Genomic DNA, 23,810 nt, shown 5'->3' on the forward strand with positions numbered 1-23,810 from the left:
AAGATTTTTGGTGGTGTGCTATTACGTGAGACATTTACGAAACTGGCTCTGTAAATGTAGAGAACTAGGCGTGGGTACGTGCTTCCACGAACTCTGTTAGCTAGTTCAGAGGGAAACGATGTAGGACATTAAAGATGTCCGGACGAGGCATACAGCGAAGGCAAAAGCCGAGTTTAAAAATCACCGATGCAAATGTCTACCGAGGCATTTACATCGATGGCATCCCAACGAGGCCTGGCTTATTACTGTGAAATGTAAAAAAGTTAGACAGAGAAAGACGACTCCCGTTAAAGCCCATCAAGGCTAGGAACGGGGGAATGGTTGTGCGATCATAAGGCGGGTCTCTTCCCCTACGGGGTTAGGATATCGGTTAGCCTTAGACACGTTAGAGCAAAGTAATAAAGTTCAAGATCGTGTAACAAGAATTAGTCATTCTATGAAAATTTATCATCTAACACGCTAAAAAAAATTGTACAATATGACCAGTGGGTATATTATACGATTTTCTTAATAGGAATACTACCTGAGAAGAAATCTCACGTAGGTTTCGTCGAAAGTTTAATCTTATCAAACTTTCTTAGAAACTTATCTTATAAACATAAGTAGAATTTTAATAGAGTTAAGTAATATACATTCTCTAATATATATTACTAATTTTTCTATATCTTCCGATGTAGAAATACTTGTAATATCAGCTAAGATGGAAATAATCAACGGCGATATAATACTTTTAGGAATATAATTTGTTAATATTAATAGTGTTGGACCAAGTGTGCTTCTTGGGGACACCCTCGTTCAACATTCTGAGATGAGAACCAACATTTTGTTTGGATTCTATTATAAAGAGATGAGAATTTTTTAAAAAATCTTTTTTATAAGATAATGGAACATTAGAGATGCGGTATGTTTGCTTCATATATGTAACTTGAGTATCTTTTTTATTTTTATGAATAACTCTTACAATTTTTTTTTTAATTATGTTTTAAATTATATTTTTAATGCACGCGTTAATAATAAACAGAAATTTTATTACTATGAAATAAAGTGTAAATATACGCATGTGCAATATACCCATCATCTAGTCAGTCATTCGCGTGCATTATATTATAAAATAATATAATTTTCCATTAGTCTACAAATTCCATATGTTTATTTGTGTAATGTAACAGTAAATTTTATAGTTCGAGGTTACTTTTTTATAGTTCACATAATATTAGTAATGATATGCGATGTAATTTGTTAGTTAAATATTTAATAATAAATAAAACGTTGTTATACAATTTTATCATAAATTTACAATAATATGTTCTTGCTAAGTTGTTTAAAATGATAGTTTAATTACTTAATATTCATAAATATAAGGCTGTATGACAACTTTCTCACCTTTTACTTGATCGTTTAGTATTTACTATTATGCCGTGAATATAGTATTTTTTGTGATCAGAATATATATTGTCATTAAAACTTACGTAATATTTTATACCTTTGTGATATTTTACAATTTTCCTTTTAATATCTTTAGTTATATATATATATATATATATATATATATATATATATATATATATATATTTAGAAATTAAATTTATTTTCAATGATAATAGTGTAAAATTAGTCATTTTTTTCCTAGTTGCAAAATTAATGGAAAAATAAACTTAAAAATGATAATCAAATTATCCTTTTGACAAAAAATTAAATTTTATTACGCTGTAATTTGTCTATATTTATTATATTCCAATTGATAAAAGAAAATTATAATGATAAATGAAAATAGTCGGAAAAATAATGCAAAACTTTTCCGGCACTATCCCTTATGTTCTACTAAATTTTAACAGAAATAAACAATAAAGTTAATTAAAATTTATTTAATTTTAAATAAAAATAGTTATAAATTTTTTAATATTTGGCTTTTACGAAAAAAAAAGAAAGAATATTTATTGCCGTGAAGTTAACAATTTTATTAAATAAAATTAATGAAAACAAACAATATTATTATTAAATAAAACCTACTAATTAGCCGGCCTTCGTGGTGCGAGTGGTAGCGTCTCGGCCTTTCATTCCCAGAGTTCCCGGGTTCGAATCCCGATCAGGCATGGCATTTTCACACACGCTACAAATCATTCATCTCATCCTCTAAAGAAATACCTAAGGATGGTTTCGGAGGTTAAAAAAAAAAGCTACTAATTAATTATTATAATCATTATTGATAATAATGGTGTTTTTATTGGTTTTTCTGACCGTGTGCAGGATGCAGGTTTGATCGAAAATTGCAAAAAAATATCGAAATGTTAAGTAAATTATTTGGGTCCGATTTTACCCTTTGATTGGGAAAAAAAAATCAAAAATTACTAAAATATTTTGGGTCCCAATTGAACCCCTTACTCAAATTGTGTTTTGTCATCAAAATTACACTGCATTTAAATTATAATTGCTAAAAAAAAGCAAAATTTTTAGGAATACTTCGTACTCCTTTTTGGATAGTCGTGTAAATAATTATATATTATGGATAGTAGTAAGTAATTCAACATCTTCACACGTACTTAGTTTCCGAATCGTTTAGAATGAAGCGTTGAATTACGTATTTTTCGCCTCGTCACTAATCTATGGATATAGTTCTATCTAAGAATATGTTGGCTTCACGTTAATTTCTAGTAACAGATGTAGCTTTGTAAACAGTACATTCGTATGGTATTAAACGTTAAATAAGATCCATTTCCGAGTATATCAGTTAATTTTTGTTCTGATTTGATTCCATCGTGATTTTGTATTATACTAGTAAGTATCCCGTTTGAATTTTGAAAAAAAGGAAGATTGGTTGCAGAAATATTATAAAGCACATCATTGCCCCTCCCAAATAGTGCCCCAAGGGTACCCTGTTTGTTACCAGTTGATGGTGATGATTGGTCTAGCCTCGCCTCACCTTATCACTCTAGCCTCAAACGCAGTCCCTACGGGAAGCCCGTTATTATTAACCCTTTTAAAAAATCTTTTTAAAATTTATTTAATATTTTTTGTTTAACGTAAATTTAATTCTATTATTTTTATAATATTATTAATTCGATTGATTCGAATAATTCAGTTCAAATACAACTCAAACAGTGATAGAGGCTTACAGTTAACAGAACATTAATTCAGTTCAATAAAGTTAAAGTTTGCGCTTCAATTGGCAAATTTCCACTTCTACATATATATATATATATAAAATATATTTTTTATATTTAGAAAATTAAATACGTTAACCTATACTTGTGTTTGTATATAACACTTATAAAAAATAACTAACTATATTCATCATTTTCATATAACTCAAAACAATACCTCTTACGAGATGAACCTTATGCTGCCTTTTATGTTAAATTGCCAGATCATTTTAAAAATCTTTCCAGTAATCTATTTAAAACAACTAAAAGATTTTCTTTTAATGGAACATTATTATGTAGATGAAGTTTTAAATGATAATTCTAAAAAAAAAGTTTTATCTGCATCCCGGTCAACTCGTACATAAATATGTGCTCAAAATAATTTTCAATAATATGTTTTGAATTTTTAATTATTCTATTAAATTTTTTTATATTTAATGAATTTATTTTAATGTTCATTCGTGTGTTTGTCTTTAATCAATATGGACTACGCCACGTCTACTTTTTTCTTATAATTTATTTTTATATTTATAATTTATCTTATATTGACGTGATCTATATTATATATTATTATGTTCCGATCAAAATAAAAATTTACTTATCCCAAAACCATTCAATCCCGTGGATTTTAAGATGAGAATAATCTCGAATCAACCTCAAATAATAAAAAATATAATTGTTTAAATTCGATATAAATATATCAGAATTGTACAAAAGCATGTTTATTTTTACTTTCCCGCCTAGCGCTATAGCTTAAAAAAGGTCACGGGGTGAGGCTGTATAGCAAGGTCACCCTAAGTATCTCGAGATTTCGTCTATTTAAGGTCTTATATTTTTGGCATATTTGTAACCAACTAAAAAATAATAATCTTTCCAAAAAAAACGTATGCAAAATCGAACCCAACCCCCAAAAAATGCTCTAAACTACTGACTAACTGGGTATAGTGTGTCATTATTACTTTCTCTCACCACAAGGAGCGTTAATGTAGCACTGAGGTACAGCTGCTGCAGTCGTCTTCTTCTTCTTTCTTTTTCTGTTTAGCCTCCGGAAACACCGTAAGGTATTACTTTGAGGATGAATGAGGATGTTATGTATGAACGTAAATGAAGTGTAGTCTTGTACAGTGTCAGGCCGACCATCACTGAGATGTGTGGTTAATTGAAAATCCAATCACCAAAGAATACCAGTATCCGCGATCTAGTATTAAAATCGATATAATAGTAACTGCTTTACTAGGATTTGAACCTTAGAACTATCGACTTCGAAATCGGCTGATTTGCGATGACGAATTCACCGTTAGACCAACCCGGTGGGTTTGCTGTAATCTTCTACTATTTTGTTACGTCACAGGTAAGCGGTAGAATTAAATAAATGAATAATAGTCAAAGTGTAAAATGTATTTAAATTAGTCGCTTGTATCGCTACACCCGCGCGAAAGAATACGGTATGCCTCGGTGCTTTTGTTAGAATCATTGAATTAAATAAACAAAAAATATTATGTTAACAAATGATAAATATTTTAAATTAAGTTGTTTGTGTAAGCCGTGCATCAGAAAAAAGCCGCGTGACAAGTAAGTCTTACAATTGTGTTGTCAACTTTTTTTAAATACACTATTTAATAATTTCTTTGTTTCTTTGTTTGGTTATTATTTAACTTATTTAATGAATTATTATAACTTCCACTATCGTAAAATGAAATATTGCTAGATTGATATACACACAGCGTAATTAAAAAGAATTACTTATTTGAATTTAACAATAAATCATTAAGATAAACACGATTCTGTCACTGTACACTGATGTAACGTCCTCGCTTACTTTTTTCTATGTATTTCTTTTCTGTATCAATCGACTAGTGTCTTTTATAAGTTTCGTTATTATTAGTAAATGTATACATTTTATACAATCACCTACACGTTTTTTTAATTTAAATTGGGTCTTTATTCGCTTACAACATCAATCTATCTGTTTGTTTTATTATATGGGCCACCAGTTGTTATTTAACGTAAAATTTTTAATGCGATTGCAATAATACAAATAATTTCAGTTTGCCTTGGTTAATCTTTTTATTTGTATGTTTTTAAATCGCTGTCCTACATCGTTTCTTTAATAAATTACCTAGCCCAGTTTATTTTAATAATAATTGTTTTCTAGTTTTCAGTGGAAACTATGCGGTGACATCCGTAGTCTTTTTTCCATCCTTATGATCGACAGATGTTCCTCAGTCTTGAAACAGTGATTTCATTTTTTTTATTTTCGTAAATACAGATTGACGTACGGCAAACGGATCTTTTTTGAACAGCCAGTGCATCTTTGTTGCTAGTGGTGGGGAGATTGAGGTTAGCAAATTCACTAGTGTGCGGCCTACCATTTCAGTTAAAATGGAGCAGTGGACGATACAGAATCGTATTTTTGCGTTCGATACTTTTATTCGAAATATTGGGTCTATTGTCACAATACAGCGATCTTTCGTCGCTACTTCAACATCGATCGGAATGACATAGTTCCAAGCCGAAACACGTTGTTAAGATGGGTTGAGGCGTTCAGAACAACAAGAATAAACAAAAAATTCCCAGGCCCTGCAAGAAGATGTTTTCGGGTGTAAGGACGACCGAAAACATAGCTAGAGTGCGAGCGGCATTAATCAGAACTCCGAGTCGATCTGCACGCAGACATGCACGAGAACTAAACATGAGCCGTGATTGTTTGAGGAAGATTTTACGACTTGATTTGAAATTCTATCCGTATAAAATGCAGGGGTGGAACAGCAACTCAAAATGGGGGACTGTGAACAAAGAAAAGATTTCGCAGTGCGTATTTAAGTGTTGTTTAGTGATATCCCTAATGCAATACTGTTAATGAGCGACGAAGCCCATTTTCACCTAAACGGTTCGGTAAACAAACAAAACTTTCGTTACTGGGCCCCTCAAATCCCTGTAACGTTCATGAAAAACCTCTCCTCTTTCCGAAAGTTACTGTTTGGTACGCGGTTGTTCATTTTGGAGTGATTGGGCCGTTTCGGAGTATTTTCGGGGAAAATGGCGTCACGATGACAGTGAACTCTCAACGCTATGTTCACGCTATGAATACATTTCTCGGACCAGAACTTCACAGGCGTCGATTAAACATGAGAAACGTTTATTTTCAACAGGATGTTGCCCCCGCATCGATGGCAATGGTGAGAAACATGTTTCCCGGTCAGCTGATTTCGCGTTTTGGTGCCGTACAGTGGCCGCCAAAATCACCGGATTTGTTTTCCTGTGACTATTAACTGTGGGGATATTTAAAAGAACGTGTTTGTACTCAGAAACCCCGTAATTTAATAGACTTGAAAGATGCAATTATAGAAGAGGTGCATTTGGTTGAAGCAAGACATGTTGATTCAAGTTGAGGACGATTTTCTAAAGAGACTGGAAACCTGCATTCAAATGGATGGCCACCACATGAGTGACATAATTTTCAAAATAAATGACCATTTTTAATCAAATAGTATGTTTTGAACTTTATTTGTGTAACAATAAAATAAAATAATTTTGTAAATTAACTTTGAAAACCGTCGGTTTCCCGTAGGTCACTTGTGTATAATACCATCACACGTATTCATCATTATGTAATTTCCCACGACATTTTTTTAAGAATTTTTTTGAATGAATATAAACTTAAAATTCCTTTACTATACCCGACAAACGTTCGTTACTAATATTATTTATTTATTTGAAATATCTAGACTTCAGAGATGAAAATGTGTCGATTGCACTCTCAATTCATTTTCTGTATTTGATACCTAAATATTTTTTTCTTTTCTTTTTTATTATTACAAAGCGTAGCAGAACGTCAGAAATTTTTAATAAGAAAAATTGGACTGTTTGACTGTTTTTCCTTTGATTTTATTAAAGTATTTTTATTTTTAATGTATAATAGAAGTCCACCGCTCCTGAATATGAAATAATAAGAATATTCTCAGAAAAATAGAACATTCTGTGTTGGAGTTAAAAATTATAGAGAAAACCAAATATTAGAATGTATAAAACAAAACAAGAAATCTAAACTACAAACGATGCATCAGAGATAGTAGTGTAACTGCTATTTACGTAATAAGGAAGAGCAAGAGGATGTTTCGCATTTTATTGCGCGGTGACCTGAGCTAAAAGAATGCCGCCGGCGGTGGTCGGACTCAAATGAGCTCTCAAATGACCTTTTTGTATAATTCTGAAGACGTTAAAGAATGGAGATGTGTCGGCTTGCTTCCGTAAGGAGGCGTGGTGTTAGAGATGGCAACCGATTAACGAATGTAATTAGTATTTGTAGGATAAACGATCAACTGTTTATGTCGTAAATTATCGTAGTTTGTTACCGATTAACGGGTTCGATTTACGTGTATGATTTTAATTCTTATGTTGGTGTATACCGTCTACTTTTATAACTAGCTTCTTAATCGGCTTCGCCCGGGTTGTATCTCACCTATATCCCAAATATTCTTAAATAATATTTCTTGTTATAGTGGACTGATGCATTGTAATGAAGTCCTTTAGAACAGTCATTGACATTAGAGTAGAAAATTTGTATGTGCTTTCACGGTTAGAAAGTCAAATAACATCTGCCATCACCCTCACACCCTCTCTCTCTCTCACTCTCTCTCTCTCTCTATCTATCTCTCTCTCTCATAAAATTTCGAATCGTAAAGTTTGCTTATCTCAAAAAATAAGATTTGTAGCTAACCAAGCATTATTTAGTTTATTTAATATACATATTAGCAATGTATGTTACCAGTATGGGGAATAATCTGTATTACCATTACGTAATGTGGGGTTGCCAAGAAAAGTAATTTCGGTTTTCACAAATGAACAGCTTTATATTTGTTTTGAAGGACTTTCTGTCAATGTTTTTTTTTTTTTTTTTTTGTCTTCAGTCATTTGACTGGTTTGATGCAGCTCTCCAAGATTCCCTATCTAGTGCTAGTCGTTTCATTTCAGTATACCCTCTACATCCTACATCCCTAACAATGTCACTGTTATGAAATTTTTTCTTTTGGCATTTGATAGCTGTCACTTTTAGCATACTTTAGAAGCAAATTGCGCGTAATTTTGTTTGCATCTGTTAGTTTATGGTAAATTACAACACAAAGTGCTACAACGAACATTTTCGACTTATTTTGCGTTTTTTATCTATAAAGGCAAGGAAGCTGCTGAGGCTTACAAAGAGGTACGTGGAGTGTGTGGTGTTCAACGCTTAACAGAATGTACGTGTCGGAACCGGTTTAAAAAACTTCGTTCTGGAAATTATTCACTCAAAGATGATCGACGAAGTCGACGTACTGAAGTCGCTGAAATCAAATAAACTTATAATTGAATCGGACCTTCATAAACTATGCGAGAGATTTTTTTTTTTTGCAGAGATTGCATAAATGTTAAGTGTATCACATACAACGATTCAAAATTAAATCAAATGTCTTCGATTCGTTAACATCGATATTTGTTCCGCATGAATTGAAAGATATTCACTTAATGCGATGAATCAATATTTGCGATATGCATCTTAAACGCTAAAGTGATCCTTTTTTGAAAAAATCATCACCGGTGATGAAAAATGGATTATCTACAATAATACATCGATCGAAAACGATCATGGTTCAAGCACGATGAATTGGCTCAAGCCACATCGAAAGCTGAATTGCATAAAAATAAATCATGTTATCGATTCGGTGGGATAACAGAGGTTTTGTGCATTTTGAGATGCTTTCGGGGAACCAAACGATCAGTTCACATGTTTACTGAAGAAAAACGACCAGAACTGGCAAATCGCAAAGAAATCGTATTCCACCAAGACGATACAAGACCTCACACATGTTTGATATCTGATAGAAAATTATTGCAGCTCGGTCAAGAAGTGATGTCTTATCCCCCGTAAAGTCCTGATCTTGCACCATCAGATTACCGTTTATTTCGTAGTTAACAAAATTCTTGGAATGGTAAAACTTTCACTAACGATGATGACCTGAAATTGCACTCGGTTCAGGTTTTTACTGCTAAGGACCAAAAATTCTGTGAGCCCAGGATCATGAAGTTGTTAGAAAGGTGGAAGAAAGTTTTCGGACAAAATAAAAAATTTATACTGGATTAAAGTTCATTCTTTGTATAAAAAAATTGAGTTTTATTTCACACTAATAAACCGAAATTACTTTCTTGCTAACGAACAATATGGATGACATGAAAACTGCATTCAGTTACGTAATTCAATACTTGTATCTATCCTCTTTTAAAACATATCTCTTAAAATGTCTCTTCACGAACTGGCAGTTATCTTATCCCTTTGTTTAAAATAAAGCAGACGGTCCACTTATTTTTGATCAGCCGGCATATAGCTAATCAAGATAAAAAAATGTTGCCAAAACCTGCAACTTTCTGTGTTAGACCTGAGACTTTTAGTACAACAAAAACTTATTTTTGGTGATAAGTGAAATTAAATGATAAGTGGAGTGAGAGAGATGGCAAAATATTTACCCTTCCTATAGCGTGTAAGGATACTTGTTGTATAATATTATTTCTAAGGGATTTCACATCATAATTACAATAAATATAATAATAAGAACATTTTATTTGAATATACGAGGGTAAGTCAGTTATTATCCGCAATTTAGTTATATTGGTAGTACTGTCGTGTTGCGTAGATAACGCGTGCGTGGTTTAATTGTTGTTGCGTCTGTGCATGTTTGATGCTGCTAGGTTAGTTCCATTATCGCTGCACCTAGCAAACAGAAGGCGGAGCAGCCGTGGCTGCTCCGCCTTCTGTTTGCACCAAAGAAGAGCAACGTTCAGCGATCCATTTTTTGCGGTCGGAAGGTGTATCAGGGGCCGAAATTCATCGAAGACTTTCGGTACAGTACGGGAACAGTGTGTTGCCGCAACGGAGTGTCTACGAACGGATTGAAAAATTCAAAATGGTCGTACAGGTCTTACACACGACGAAGGAGCCGGACGACCGTTTACCGCCACAAATGAGGAAAACATTGAGCGTGCACGTGACATGGTTTTCTTAGACAGATGAGTTACTACTGATGAAGTGGCACATCGTCTGCAAATTAGTCACGGGTTTGCCTACGAAATCATCCGCAACAGACTTGGGTTTAATAAAGTCTGTCCAAGACGGGTCCCAAAACGACTCACACAATCGCATAAACAAACGCGCTTGGACATCTGCCAAAAACATTTGGATCGCTACGGTAACGAACGGGACATCTTCTTAGACAGAATCATCACCGGTGACGAAACACGGATCCATCATTACGAGCCGGAGACTAAACGGCGGTGTATGGAATGGAAACATTCAAATTCTCCCTGCAAAAAAAGTTCAAGACCCAACCGTCCGCAGAAAAACTGACGCTTACTGTTTTTTGGGACTCACAAGGCCCAGTACTGGAACATTATGAGGAAAGGGGCACGACAATAAACAGTGCGCGTTACAGTGAGATGCTTACTACCAAGCTGAAGCCTGCAATTCGAAATAAACGCCGAGGACTCGAAAAGTGTTGTGTTGTTGTACAACAATGCCCGCCCACACTGCTGAAACGCTCCAGAAACTCAACTTTGAAGTACTGGCTCGTCGTGGCGGTTTAGTTGTTTTTTCAGTAGTGATTAGAAGAAGGCGGAAAGCAAGGGCTCTTTGATTGCCAAATCTTTCCAAAAACACGTTGGAAGAGCGAAAGAGAGGATAATTAGTAAAAACTAATTATGTGTACATAGAAACTTAAATATTAAGCACCACTGGACTATAGGGTTTTTAAGCGGACATTTTATTAAGTTATTATCAAATAATACTAAAAAAATATTATTTATATTGATATTTTATTATCTAGTCGGTTAAACCGAATACGGTTTTTAAGCACAATTTCCTTAAAAACCGTGTACCATATTCTTGAATATGATAAAATCTAGAATTAGATTATTATTCTATTCTATTTGATTCATTTTTTCGGTTCTTTTACTTTACAGAAAACTTTAACTATGGCCTTGAAAAGACCCAGGGAAAAAGTTTCTAGAGCAATTTCAATATAATGTTGAATTACAAAAAAATGTTTTCCGGTTTGATAGAGGTGTGGATATTGTTATTTTTTATAGTTTTTTTTTTTAAAAAGGTTAAGCATTAGTTAACTTTTTTTTTCTAAATAATATTCTACACGATAAATACTTATAGACACTAAAAAATGATCTGACAGTCTTTTTTTGTATCTTAAAAACTCATTTTGACTTTTTGAGGAAACCCCAGATGATGATACTAAATTTCACACGGGATTATATGTAAGGTGTGATAAATATTTAATAATGATGACAAGTTTAGCGTTTTATTAAAGAACTTCAAAGAAAAACAGTATTATTTGAATCTGTTTCAAATAGAATCAGTTTGATGATCCCAACGGAGTTTGTCATCTAAATAAATCAACCCGAAATTTTACTTTATGAACGACAGAATTTATATCATTAATGGGAATCTATTCGTATTAGTAAAGTGACGTCACGAAAAGCATAATACAACGTTTCATCCATTCCTAAAATTAAATGGTTTCAATCCATTCACAACAGTTTTTCTAACTGGTATCGTAGAATTTAGTCCTTTGAACAGAATAATTTTCGGATGTAAATATAGTTACGTCATCTGTAAAGAGGGTTACAATGAATGATTCAAGCTTTTGGAGCAGGTCAATAATAAACAACAAAAAGGTACGGGTATTAGTAGTAGTAATAAGATTTTTATTATTACAAATAAATCAAGTTATAATTTCATACATTGTAAATGAATTTAATCGTTTTTTACCAAAGTTACTGAAATAATTTTCGAAACATTTATTTATCTGTAATAATAAATTTCTATACTTAAAAATATAATATACTTTTTCTAAAATTTAATAGTAAAACAGAAATGCAATAAAAAAATTCCAAATTATCTTCTTCTCGATTCCGACGCCCATTACCTCGTATTAATAATTTCTAAAAATTCTATCGGTTACTTGAGTATTATTACAATCTATCATTTTCTAACTAGTTTTTGGTATCTGTATTTTCTTTTGTAACCGGTTAAGATCAACGTTGCGTAAAGAGAGGAGGTTTGTTACTTTGAAGAGAAGGTCTTCCATTGCGTTTAATAAAGGTGATAAATTAAAAGTCGGTATAGAGATTCAAAAATATGTTTGAAGGGAAACAAATCTAGTCACTGTATGATGAAGTCAGGGAGTTCATCAGGGATGTAGTGCTTCTCCTATATTATTAATTGTGTGTGTCTATATATATATATATATATATATATATATAATGAAATTCTTTGCGAATGGATTACTAGATTACCGTATTATGAATATGACGTGGAAGGGTTATAAGAACATCGTCAGGAGAAGATGTAGTTTACGGATGATCAGGCTATTGTTGCTGATGATGAGGAAGTTGCAAAAAGAACTCTTTGTACTATCTAAAAAGGCTCAAAAATTGATTTGAGTATTTCGCCGGTTAAAACCAAAGTTATGGCGTTGAGAGGGGTGTGACCTTTGAAATCCAAGATTTTGTTAGGGGATACACCTAGCAAGAAGGTAAATCCAAGATTTTGGGATGTAAAGTATTATATACCGGAGAACTAGATATCGATGATAAAATTGAGAATTTTGTTAGATTAAATGGTGCATTGAAAGTAAGATGCTGATATTACTACTGGTCATAAATCAAGGTTGCAGGCAGCTGAAATGCATATGCTGCAATCAGTAGGGGGGTTATAATTGCACGGGCAAGAAGGAAAACTCAGACATACGTACGAAACTTGATCTGTATAATCTGAATTGTCAGGTTCAGGAGCATTCATGTCTAGAGTTCCCAGAAATTTTTTTTATGAATAACGGCCGGTGGGTGTGAGAAATCAAGTTAGGTCAAAGAGGAACCCACCGGCTTGGTCTCGTGGTGAACGCGTCTTCCCAATTCAACTGATTTGGAAGTCGAGAGTTCCAGCGTTCAAGTCCTAGTAAAGTTAGTTATTTTTACACGGATTTGAATACTAGATCGTGGATACCGGTGTTCTTTGGCGGTTGGGTATTAATTAACCACACATCTCAGAAATGGTCGACCTGAGACTGTACAAGACTACACTTCACTTACACGCGTACATATTATCCTCATTCATTCTCTGAAGTATTATCTGAAAGGTAATTACCGGAGGCTAAACAGGAAAAAAGATAGCATGACGTAACAGGTTATTGCCTAAATACATGAAGGATAAGAAGAAGAAATCTATCTTCCAAATTAAAAATTTAAGATAAAAATAAGAAGTATAACTGAATGAATTGAACTCAAATTGAATAATATCTTAAATTTTATAGGCTGAGTTGTAAGGAAGCGGCCTCACGCCGTACTGGATGAACCACCGTGATGGTGCTGTGCGGGAGCCGAGAATCGACAAACCAGGCTTAAGGGCCTCCATATCGCATCAGCCATAAAACGGAAAAACGCGTTAGAAACGTTTCCGGGGTCGCGAGGGAATAAGTTTTAAGAAAACAAGGCAACAAGTTATACTGTCTCACTAAAAGACAACAGAATGCGGTAAGTTTTTTTTTCCAGACTAACAACTTCCGCCATGACAACTCTGCATACGTGGAACCTTGCCACAAGACCGACAGTGTTGAGGGTAAGAGCAAACGCCGTTTGGCGTCGGGAATGCGCGTTTTTTTTGTTTTTTTCGCGTGTGTATGTTCTGTTTCTTTTGTTACAGATACTCACAACAGCCACCACAACAAACATAAATGGTTTCTTCACTGCGGCCACGCGGTCCCCGCAAACCCTCCCCGGACACACGCGTGTCTGGAGATTAATATTATGATGTGTAGTAAAGAACCTGCTTCTTGCTTCTTCTACAAAGGCGATCGCCGCCCCATAACCGCGATCGCGAATAGGTATCATCAAAAATTGTAAGTTCCCTATTCCCTTTCCTTTCAAGAAAGAAGAAAAGGGAACGAGCCCAGCAGCCATCAGCCCAGCAGCCACTGACAGCATGGAAGAAAGAAGAAACCTGCACTTTCCCCCGTTCAGCCCTTCGGGACCACGGGAATACCAAGGTTAATGGTATGTAACTTCGGTTACTGCCAATTCTCGGGAAGTGCAGGCCAAAGAAGAAAAGAGGTCATCGGAAGAAGAAGAGGAAGAAGATGAAGAAGAAGGAAGACCCTCCACTCGACCCAACATCACGGACAGGAGTCCGGAAAAGAGCCCAGCAGAGATGCGTCCTGAAAGGCAGCCATCACAGAAGTGGATGAAGAGCTTCTAAACCTTTCCTTTAAAACTTACAACTAAATTAAATTAAATCAGCAACTGCGACCCCTCCGGAGAAGGGGGCGTATTGATCCCTCCATACAGTTAGTGCCCCGTTGTGGCGTATTCTTGCTAGTCTATGAAGCGTTAGCACCGAAAGGACTTCAGTGGACGGTCTATCGGGAGGACAGGTTTCATAAGCCTAGCCTTCCGCGGTCGGCCCATAAAATGGGTTTGATAACGCTGGTTTAACAACGGATTGGAATGCAATTAAATCAGTCCTTAAAAATACAAAATATTAAATAAGACAAAAATTGAAAAATTAGACTCGTCATATAAAATAAACCTTTAAAAACACGTCCGATAGAATCATCCAGCAGCAAGGGACACTGTCCAGGTTCTGCGATCCGTAGGGAGAATCTATAAACTCCCGCCAACTTTGCATTCCATTCCATTCCATATAGGCTGCTTGATTATACCTTAACCACTCATTTTCTGTAATATACGTATAAGGAATAGAAAATCCGTTTTTGACAGCAATAAATTAGTACGCATAGATTTAGGATATTATAATACTATTTTTAAGATAGATTGGTGCGCATAGATGTTCGTGGTGTACCCACCGGGTTGTTCTAGTGGTGAAAACGTCTTCGCAAATCAGCTGATTTGGAAGTCGAAATTTGCAGCGTTCAAGTCTTAGTAAAGGCAGTTACTTTTATACGGATTTGAAAGATCGTAGATAAGATAGCAGTGTTCTTTGGTGGTTGGATTTCAATTAACCACACATCTCAGGAATGGTCGAACTGAGACTTTATAAAACTACATTTCATTTACACTTATACATATCATCCTTAATCGTCCTCTGAAGTAATTCCTGACGGCGATTCCCGGAGGCTAAACAGGAAAAAAATAGGTATTCGTGGTATAGCAATTTAGTACATTTTAAAATAATATTTTTTTACTTTTTACCTGCATTTTAGAAAATACTTTATAATACATTATCTGTGTCTAATTTGTTATAAAAATAAAAATTCCAGTACGTAAATGTGATTTGAGATACAAAATAAAATTAACATTTGAGTAAAAAATGAAATTTAGGCAGATATGTAATCTTTTTATTCTAAACGTTGAATGACCGGTTAATATTATCTCATAATAGGTCAAATTTAAGAATGACGGTTTCTAAAATTTCTACCGGTCGGTATAATTTAATCACGGTCTATCATTTAATTAAAAGATTTCGATTTTATAACCGGGTGACGTGTACGTCTTTATCGAGGATTTAAATTTTGGTTTATCGTGAAATATCTATTTCTTAAATTGTTGAAAAGATTTTGAAATTTTTTTCCAATTTTTTGATGATGGTTTGTTAAATATCATGTAACGTAGAGAGTACGAATAGTAATTTTATAAATTCTACTATTTGACTGAGTTTTTTCACAAATCTACACATTTACTAGAAGAAATATTTTTTTCTATGAATTGGGTCAACGTACATCTGTCTTAACGTGCATGGTGTGAAACCGTTTAATGAAGCTGTTTTTTACAAATTTTCACTTAAATTATGTGTAAAATTATCTATCTAGTTTGTCGCATTCTATCACGTTTTAAAATACTGTGTCATTCTAAAATACTGGTTTTATGTAGATTTATCACCGGAATAAAAAGTAGAGAATAGAAATTATAATCGATATATCTAGTTTTGTATATTTCGTATGTTGGTGTGCCGGTTGTGATCGACTTATGTCTTATTATTACACACAATTTTATTTTGCATGGATTACCTTTTGTTTCGAATATATTTCCAGAAGTAAGAAAAATGTAAAAATTAGTTAAGTTTTATAAGATTGAAAGCCAAACTTTCTCTACAAATGTGATATGGTAAGTCTTTTATTATATTTGAACTAATTCTGAGAGAGCTCTTTACTATTAAACTAAATAAAAAGCTATATATATTAAATTCATAAAAAGCTAAGTTTTTATCTTACGCTTCCCACATTCTTCTTGAATACAATTTATTTTTAGTTGGATTTTACTAAAAAAAACTACTTACATTTACAAAAATTAAAATATATATTTTTTTTAAATATTCTATTTTTTCGGTTTATTGTATTATTTCATTTTTGGAGATTTCTATAAAAAAAAATAAATAAATAAATTTTGTCAGTTTCCTGTACCATTGTAAAGTGATATTTTATTTTTACTTTCATTGATCTATAAAATTTTAGGTGTTTGGTAAAATGTAACATAATAAATATGTTTAATAAAATTAATTAATTTTTTTTTTTTTTTTTGTTTTTTTTTAGGGTGAAAAACGTCTACGCGTTATCATCGCCCGGATAAAATTTTTATAACTGTGATATCCAGCAAGAAGAGGTCTAACAATTAATACGTAATTAATAATAAGAGATAAATATTAAACTTTAAAAAACACGAAAAACATTGTTCTTTAATACAGGATAATTAGTTGAGACCGGATTATATTCATTTGCATATTTGCATATGCATTCGCATATTAAGCCCATTTTTACCGGTTATTGCATACTTTCCTTAAAATCTAGTAATGTTGCATGTTTTCGCTATATTTACAATATTTTTCGGTAGGTTACCTTGTTAATAAATGAAATCTACGTTGTAGCCAGCCAAACCCATTAGCTGCACAGCTCTTAGAGCGTACTTAGCAACCGCGGAACAGTACCTGTGATAGTTTATGTTTACAAAAGTGACAAAATGTTAAATAATATTCAATTATCGATATGTTATTCAGCTTCTTACTAATTGTATGTTGATTTTGAAATAAAAAAACTAAAAATTACTATTTTGACACTTTCATGCATATTTCAAGCTTTTTATGTTGCATATAATCCGGTGTCTAATAACTAAAGAATGTGCGGGTGACAATTCTGTATATAGTATATCTTTTTTCAATTTTTTTTTAAATCTATTAAACATATATATACACACTTATATAGCCTACGACACTCCCGGTAACGTAAGGATTTCATCGTACGGTCATAGATCTAAATCGGTTCAGCCGTTGAGCTGCAACCCGAAATACATTACACTCCTTTTTTGGGCAGTCGTGTAAAAAAAATTAGATCAAACTGTAAAGTGTTAAAAAATAAATAAATAAAAATTAATTATATTACATTTTTATAGAAAAATACTTAGTGTTAAATGATTTTGAAAGAGTAGTATTTTAATTAAAAACTGAACCTATTGCATTCCACAAAAATAAGAGTATTGAAAATTTATTTAGTTTATACAAATCAGACTCAAAGCTGTAAAAAAAAAGTTCAGTTCTTCAAATATTATTTCCAAAAATACACAAATTCGATACGGTAACTTATTGATAGACATCAATTTTTTAGATAATCTGTCTTGTGGTTGGTTATTTATGTTAATGACCGATTGTAACAGTCTTTTAAACAGTTTAATAATTTTAACTCTCCAGTAGAGATCTAGTGGAACGATTTCTATTTTAGTTAGATGATTTGACACATTACACGCTCCTGGAGAGACGGGTAATAGTTTGAGAGAAGCGTCACCTTGTTCTTCTATGATACTACTATATATGGAAAGTTCTATTTGTTGTAGGATATACATATTAACCGGTCGAAGCAAGATTATCGATTAATAATCTGTTGTTCTCATCTTGGATCAAAAATACCCCTCCATCTTCCGAGGGATTCCGGGAAACGTAGACATCCTTTACCAAAAGGACGTTGAAGAATTTACTAAGGAAAATAAATTCCCGACTGCAAAATGTATTTAATCAATATTTTATAAATTTTTATTAACCGCGATAGTCTAAAGTTAAGAGATAAAAGTGATCGATGTTTTTATAGAAAAACTTATTTTATATTTAAATCATAAAGCTTTGTTTAAAAGAGATTTTTAACTTTTAAATTATATGAAAAAAAATTTACCACATTCTTAATATGAATAAGTCTGTTCTATGTTTATGTACGTTTTGAATAAAAGTTATGAATGAAAAAATGAAACGAAATTCGTAAAATAAAACGATCATGATTATTTAATACATTATGCTGTATTAAACGTAAAACATAATTTTTTTAAAATTATTTACGTAATATTTTTTCCATTTAATATGTCATACGAGAATCTGTTCTAATATAAGGGAACTGTACATAATTATGGGAAAGTGTGTCACTAAGTTAATGTGTAGTGTAGGCTAATTCATAGAGTATTATTTAACTGCATTGTCCATTATCTTCTACATTAAGGAAATCTCTCTTAACCTTTTGTTATATTTATTATTATGAAATAAATAATTTATAAATCATTTAATTAGAAAAAAATCAGATTTTCGTTAAATTTTTTTTATTAAAAAATTGATAAATATCCTAAAAAAAACAACAGAGTTCAGAGAGAAGCAATCGAAAGTAAAAATTTTTGGACAGTAATTTTATTGGAAAATACTATAAAAGAAAACTTTTTCTGTTTTAAAATTTTTTCGGTCAATTGAAAAGTTGTTCCTTATTTCAAATATCTAAGTATATTTCTCATGCGTTCAAATAATGATAGTTTCCAATCAAATGTTTTAACCGTATTACGATTATAATTTCTGTGGGAGTAAATGAGCCCAATAAATTAAACATCTCTAAATCTCAACAAACTTCATTTAGTTTATATTTTATTAGTAATTAAGCCTATTTACCACAGAAAATAATACAGCTAACCAGATTAAATTTAAAAAAAATAATCTGAAAAACAGTGGTAGGACTTTCCCAACAAGCGGCTAAAGCCGCGTTCCGGGAAAATCCTGCAGATGTGGGTTGTTTCTAACGCACGGCTTCCTTACATATACGAACACAACTTAATTAAAAATATTTATCATTTTATTTAAATATAATATTTTTTACTTTATTTAATTCAATAATTCTAGCTAAAACGCGTGCGCATACCGTATTTTATTCGCACAGGTGTGGCGGTACTAGCAACGACGTTCGACACTAACTAAACTCACAACTTACATAGAACAAATTTTGCTTGTACGGTCGGCAGACTGGTATACCTGCGAGGCTTAACACACCAGGTACCGAGTCGACCGGGCGATCCGATTCGAGACCCGGCCAGACCGAGTTACTTTTCTACATTTGAAATATTATTCGTTTATTTTATTCTACCTCACACATGTAACGTTACTACATAGCAAACGACTACAACAGATGTACCTCAGTGCTACTAATCTTTGAAATATTAACTAAATTAAAGTAAATAATTAATATTTAAAGCGTACAAAATAATTTGGTTGGCAAATCAAGAGGACGAGGGAAAAGGGAATCTACCACAGGCGAAAAGGGAAATTCCAAGATTGCGAACTGCTACACTAGCGCTCCTTGTGTAATTTGGTTGGGAACTCAAGAGGACGTGGGAAAAGAGAATCTACCAAAGGGGAAAAGGGAAATTCCAAGATTGCGGACTGATACACTAGCGCTCCTTGTGGTGACAAGAGGTACTATTGTTGTAGTATGCCCACTTAGCCGCTAGTTTTCAGCATTTTTTTGGGACGGGGGTGCAATTTTTTAATCGTTATCAAATGCGCCTAAGTCAAATATGATAATTAGGCGAAATCTCGAGATACTGAGGGTGACCTTGTTCTACTGCCTTACCCCTTTAACGTTTAAAGATGAAAATTTAATAGCATCAAAATTCCCCGTATATAGAAGTAATCTCATCAAGATTTATTAAAATCGATCCGGGAATTTTGGAGATATACGGTTATTTAGAGGCCAACACCGAGCACATACACGTACGTAAGAACATTAACAGCGGAAAAATTTCCATTCAGTTTTTTGGGTTCCTTAGGTTTTAAACGTCAAGATCCGGTGAAAACCGCATACTCCCAAATTGGACCGATTACAATACTTTCCCTTCTAGAACTATAGCTCTGCTTACTCGCTACCTAGACGGGAAAGTAATACATTTTTATCTATCATTTTAGAATAAAAAATTAATAAAATTCGTATCAGTACTTTAAATCAATTTTTTTTTGTAAGATTTTCCCTCATGGAAGAACTTTTTTCAAAAGATAATTTAAAAGAGAGCTATATAAGTCGTTTATAGAAATATTGTTTTTAAGAAAATATATGATAACAATATTTTTATATAAGCCGTTGAAAATTTTTATTTATAAAAGCGACAACATTCTTTACAGTTTATATTATTTATTATAACAATTTATCAGTGAATGAATGCTTTCTCAAAGAATTATAAAGCTTCCTGTTTTATAGATATTTTACAGTTAACTTTTTACGATAGCCTATCTCCAGTCAGTACAGTCAGTACTGATGGCCTATTCGTTACGTATTGTAGAAATGACAATAATTCTCTATTATATTACAGTTTTCGTAAATAACTGATCTTCTTTTATGGATTAATAAAAAAAATATATATAAATCGCCATTTTTTTTACAATGATATTAAAAAATCATCATTTTTTTACTTATAATGTTACTTTTTTATATTCTGAATATTTGATTTTATTTAAAGAAATATATTTCAAGATTACTCATCATATTTTGGACATCATTATGAAAAAAATTTGAATATAATAAAATTATTTACAGTTCTGCTTATCCGTGAATAAATATAAAAGTTGTTGAGAGTTTGTGATTCATCAGTGTTCACCTGCTTAGCGAAATTTGTAACAACTGTACTTTATTATTTATCCTCCAAAATATATTTCTTCCAATGTCGATCATATATTTCTTCATGAAGATTTCTCCTTCACTAATTAACGAACAGTCTATGTACTATTTATAATAATGAAAAAGTGAAATTTCCTTTTTGCTTATTTCAATAACGTTCATTAAAATTAAATTAATTATTTAAAAACTAAAATTAAATTAACTGTGGTTTATAGTTAAAAGGAAAAAGATAAGAAATTCGTTGATTTTATTCAATAAATCATTGATGGTATTTAATTATAAAAAATAAACAATTTTTTTACTTTTACCTCCTAATTTTAGAACAAGAATGATCAGTAATTCTTCCAAATACAAAACCTTTTAGCACTGTTATATTGATGAGGGTAAACTACTGATTAAATATAAATTTGAGAAAATAAATCTCAATAAATAATTTTAAAAAAAGTTTTTATTAACTTAAATGATTATCTGTGCTTTCAGGTATTATCTTTCCATTCTGGTAACAGTTTTATCGTAATTACTTTTTGTTTTTGATTATTTATAATTATTATAGTAATCTATCATCATCACTCTCCATAAAAAAGGATGGTGTGTGGGTTTGTTTTATGCGCTTAGATTTTTATTTTACCTGCTATTGGCGCAGAGCGGATCAATGATGGTGCGCCGGGCTGCTGCGTGCATCACACGAACGATTTATATTTCTTGATACGAACAATTTATCTAAAATTATATTTCTGTTTTGGGGATAAAAAAGGAAAACATTGGGGGTTAGAGCTGTGATAAAAAATCGCAACTATGAAACAGCTAAAAATGTTCAGGATTTTGAAGCTTTTTGTTGTAAAAGTTTTTGTTGTTGTTAGTACGCTAAATTAATTCATGAACGTTATTTCGCGACGTCCCGTAGCCCCGCCTTTTTCCTAGTTATGATATAATAATGACTAATTTTAATTGATATTTAATTGAATTTTGTTATAATTGTCATCTATTTAAATTGTTAAATTGAAGGATTGCTTTTTTCTAGCAATTTATTTATAACTCCTACCTTTTAACGAATGTCAATAAAGTATGGGAAGATTTAAATAACTTTTCAACTGTTAAAAATAGAAATATTTAGTTTAGGAAATGTCTCATCTAGAAACTATATATATATATATTTTTTTTTTTTTTTTTTTTTTTTTTTTTTATATTGAGACCACTGTAGTGCAGTCAGGGAGGCCCATAGAGAGTTAATTCAAAAACCGAAAATAGAAAGAGGTATTTATGACAGATTTTGCATTAAAAAACAAAAGTTTGAATAAAGAAGTTTGATTTACAACTTTAACCAAAATGGGGGTCATTTATTGTTTTCACAATAAAAATAAAAATTTTTCTACATACTTGTTAAATAAATGCTCAGCAACGAAACATACACAAAAAGAAAAATTAAATTTAGCAAATATTATGCATCAATACGATCTAGCTTTATGTATGAAACCATTATTTAGGATAATTATTTAGGCATTATGTAGGCAACCTTTAAAAAACAATGCGAAAAGTATATAAGCCTTAGAAAAAATTACATTTTTATTTTATGTACAAAGAATGTTGAATATTTTATAAGATATTTATCTAAACTACATTTAAAATTGAGTAAATGTTTACTGCTTTAACCGAGTTAATACACTGGTTTTTATATGAATAGAGAAGTTAAGTAATATGAGGTGTAATTACTAGGTGGATGGATGACCGCTCATTTACATCATTCATTGTTATGCGGCATTGCGTCGTCAGTTTAATATACCCAGCAGCATTCGTGATGTCTTGGGTAATGATGGCAGGGTTTTGGAGCGAATGTTTCTCTTTTTGCATAGTACTGGGTTACTGCAAAAGATTTAATTTACTTATATATGTTTTTCTGTAAGGAGAGTTTTTTTAATAATTTTAACTTTTATTTTTCGATTTGATTTTTTAGTTTAATTTTACTATCCGGGGTGGGGATTTTTGCACAACCCATCAGAGTTAGGTAAGTTTTTATACTTTCTTTATTGTATTATTTTATCTTTAATGTTTTGTCAACTTTGTCTGTGATATTAGTTTTGGGTTTTATTTTGCCTTCTTGGCTTGTTTTAGTAAATTTTTATTATATGATTAATATTACATTTGCACCTTGTATAGCTTATTATTTCGGAGTTATATTACCCTTTTAATAATGCCTACCGGGCGATGATAACGCCCAAGCGTTTTTCGCCCACAAACAACCAAAAAAAAAAAAAAAAAAAAAAATTACATCATTCCATTAGTCGATTGGCGTTAAGAAAGAGCATCCTGTCGAATAAATCTTACAAAATTCCGCGCGATTAAAACCGAGGAAATCGAAAAAATAATTAATTAATAACTGTTTTTGTTAGCTCAGTCGACAAAGTGGTTGATGTGTACAGAGTGATACAAAATTGCATGGCTATCTCTTGGGAGATGATTCTATAGTCAAAAATAAGAAAATGAAGTTCTTATAAACCTAGGTCAGAAAACGGTTCGTTCGCGAGTTAAATGATCTAAGAAACTGAATAAAAGTGGTCTCAGACCTCTATTTCAATAAGGTTTTAAGAAAAACTGGGCAAAAACGTTTTCTCGGAAAATACATTTTTTTAGTTTGGAATAAAATAATTTTGTTAATTTACAAATAAACGAATAAAAATTACTAGTCAACTTTGTTGAGAATTTACTTCTGAAAAAAAATATG

At 32.1% G+C, this 23,810-nt stretch overlaps 1 protein-coding gene and 1 long non-coding RNA gene across 2 annotated transcripts in view; one reads left to right on the forward strand and one right to left on the reverse strand.

Annotated features, from left to right (window-relative positions):
* LOC142327613 (uncharacterized) overlaps positions 1-17,225 on the forward strand; it is a 287,424-nt gene extending 270,199 nt beyond the window's left edge. Inside the window, exon 4 of the long non-coding RNA XR_012757030.1 lies at positions 16,724-17,225. This is a non-coding gene — a long non-coding RNA (uncharacterized LOC142327613). The remainder of the gene's footprint in view (positions 1-16,723) is intronic.
* The window catches only part of LOC142327612 (uncharacterized), a 167,785-nt gene that overhangs the window by 50,088 nt on the left and 93,887 nt on the right, over positions 1-23,810 (reverse strand). The gene's annotated exons all lie outside the window — the stretch shown is intronic.

This window comes from Lycorma delicatula, chromosome 7, assembly GCF_047948215.1.
Source record: "Lycorma delicatula isolate Av1 chromosome 7, ASM4794821v1, whole genome shotgun sequence".
Classification (NCBI taxonomy): Eukaryota; Metazoa; Arthropoda; class Insecta; order Hemiptera; family Fulgoridae; genus Lycorma; species Lycorma delicatula.